The sequence below is a fragment of the Arachis duranensis genome, chromosome 4 (assembly GCF_000817695.3).
Source record: "Arachis duranensis cultivar V14167 chromosome 4, aradu.V14167.gnm2.J7QH, whole genome shotgun sequence".
In the NCBI taxonomy this organism is placed as follows: domain Eukaryota; kingdom Viridiplantae; phylum Streptophyta; class Magnoliopsida; order Fabales; family Fabaceae; genus Arachis; species Arachis duranensis.
In genome coordinates, this window is record NC_029775.3 from 87,642,617 (window position 1) to 87,645,003 (window position 2,387).

Below are 2,387 nucleotides of genomic sequence, written 5' to 3' on the forward strand. Positions count from 1 at the left end.
CTTGCTCTTCAGTAACATCTTCATCATCTTCAGAGGAAGAATACTCATCAGAGCTCATGAATGGCAGAAGTAAATCCAATGGAATCTCTATGGTCTCAGTGTGAGCCTCAGATTCCCATGGTTCCTCATTTAGTGGGAGCCTCAGATTCCCATGGTTCCTCATTAGGGAACTCATTGGAGGCCAGTGGACGTCCATTGAGGTCTTTCTCAGTGGCGTTCACTGTCTCTCCCTCCTCTCCAAATTCGGCCATGTTGATGGCCTTACACTCTCCTTTTGGATTTTCTTCTGTATTGCTTGGAAGAGTACTAGGAGGGAGTTCAGTAATTTTCTTGCTCAACTGACCCACTTGTGCCTCCAAGTTTCTAATGGAGGACCTTGTTTCAGTCATGAAACTTTGAGTGGTTTTGATTAGATCAGAGACCATGGTTGCTAAGTCAAAGTTGTTCTGCTTAGAACTTTCTGTCTGTTGCTGAGAAGATGATGGAAAAGGCTTGTCATTGCTAAACCTATTTCTTCCACCATTATTGTTGTTGAAACCTTGTTGAGGTCTCTGTTGATCCTTCCATGAGAGATTTGGATGATTTCTCCATGAAGGATTATAGGTGTTTCCATAGGATTCTCCCATGTAATTCACCTCTTCCATTGAAGGGTTCTCAGGATCATAAGCTTCTTCCTCAGATGAAGCTTCCTTAGTACTGCTTGGTGCATTTTGCATTCCAGACAGACTTTGAGAAATCATATTGACTTGTTGGGTCAATATTTTATTCTGAGCCAGTATGGCATTCAGAGTATCAATCTCAAGAACTCCTTTCTTCTGATTTGTCCCATTGTTCACAGGATTCCTTTCAGAAGTGTACATGAATTGATTATTTGCAACCATTTCAATTAGTTCTTGAGCTTCTGCAGGCGTCCTCTTCAGATGAAGAGATCCTCCAGCAGAGCTATCCAAAGACATCTTGGACAGTTCAGACAGACCATCATAGAAAATACCTATGATGCTCCATTCAGAAAGCATGTCAGAGGGACACTTTCTGATTAATTGCTTGTATCTTTCCCAAGCTTCATAAAGGGATTCTCCTTCCTTCTGTCTGAAAGTTTGGACTTCCACTCTAAGCTTACTCAATTTTTGAGGTGGAAAGAACTTTGCCAATAAGGCATTGACTAGCTTTTCCCAAGAGTATTGTTGGCATTGTTGTTGTTTTCGGCTGCCATGGGTTCTTCTTCTTTGAAGATTTCTGTTAGGTCCTCTACAGAGAGTTGTGCCTTAGCTTCTCTTAGCTTTCGCTTCAAGGTCCTTTCAGGTTCAGGGTTAGCCTCAACAAGAATGCTTTTGTCTTTGCTCCTGCTCATATGAAAGAGAAGAAAACAAGAAAGTATGGAATCCTCTACGTCACAGTATAGAGATTCCTTGAGGTGTCAGAGGAAAAGAAAAATAGAAGGCAGAAGTAGAAGAATTCAAACGTATCAAGAGAGATGGAGTTCGAATTGTTCATTGACGAATAGTGTTAGTCCATAAATGGAAAGATGTGAGAAGAGGGGAAGAAATTTTCGAAAATATTAAAAAGATTTTAAAAACACTTTGAAAAACTTTAATTGATTTTCGAAAATAAGAGTGGAAAAGAAATCAAGTGATTTTTGAAAAAGATTTTGAAATTAGAAATAAAAAAGATATAATTGAAAACTATTTTGAAAAAGATGTGATTAAAAAGATATGATTGAAAATTTATGGTTTTAAGAAGATGTGATTGAGAAAATATGATTTGAAAAACAATTTAAAAAAAATTTGATTTTGAAAATTAATAACTTGGCTAACAAGAAAAGATATGATTCAAACATTAAACATTTCTCAACAGAAAAGGCAACATACTTGAAATGTTGAATCAAATCATTAATTGATAGCAAGTATCTTTGAAAATGGAAAGAAATTGATTTTGAAAACATATGATTGAAAAGATATGATTTGAAAAAGATTTGATTTTAAAAAGATTTGATTGAAAAATTGATTTGAAAAAGATTTGATTTTGAAAAGATTTTGAAAACTTAAAAAAATTTGATTTGAAAACAAAATCTCCCATCTTGTGCCATCCTGGCGTTTAACGCCCAAACCACTACCCTTTTGGGCGTTAAACGCCCAGCCAGGCACCCTGGCTGGTGTTTAAACGCCAGTTTGCCCTTCTTCACTGGGCGTTTTGAACGCCCAGCTTTTTCTGTATAATTCCTCTGCTGTATGTTCTGAATCTTCAATTCTCTGTATTATTGACTTGAAAAGACACAAATTAAAAATATTTTTGGATTTTTTTATAATGAGGAATAATCAAAATGCAACTAAAATCAAATAACAATGCATGCAAGACACCAAACTTAGCAGTTTGTATACTACTAACAC

General features: G+C 36.4%; 1 non-coding gene across 1 annotated transcript; it reads left to right on the forward strand.

Annotated features, from left to right (window-relative positions):
• The first annotated feature begins 1,010 nt into the window (after window positions 1-1,010).
• On the forward strand, window positions 1,011-1,118 carry LOC127747293 (small nucleolar RNA R71). Its single transcript, XR_008009093.1, has one exon. It is a non-coding gene; the product is annotated as a small nucleolar RNA R71 (small nucleolar RNA).
• The last annotated feature ends 1,269 nt before the right edge of the window (window positions 1,119-2,387 follow it).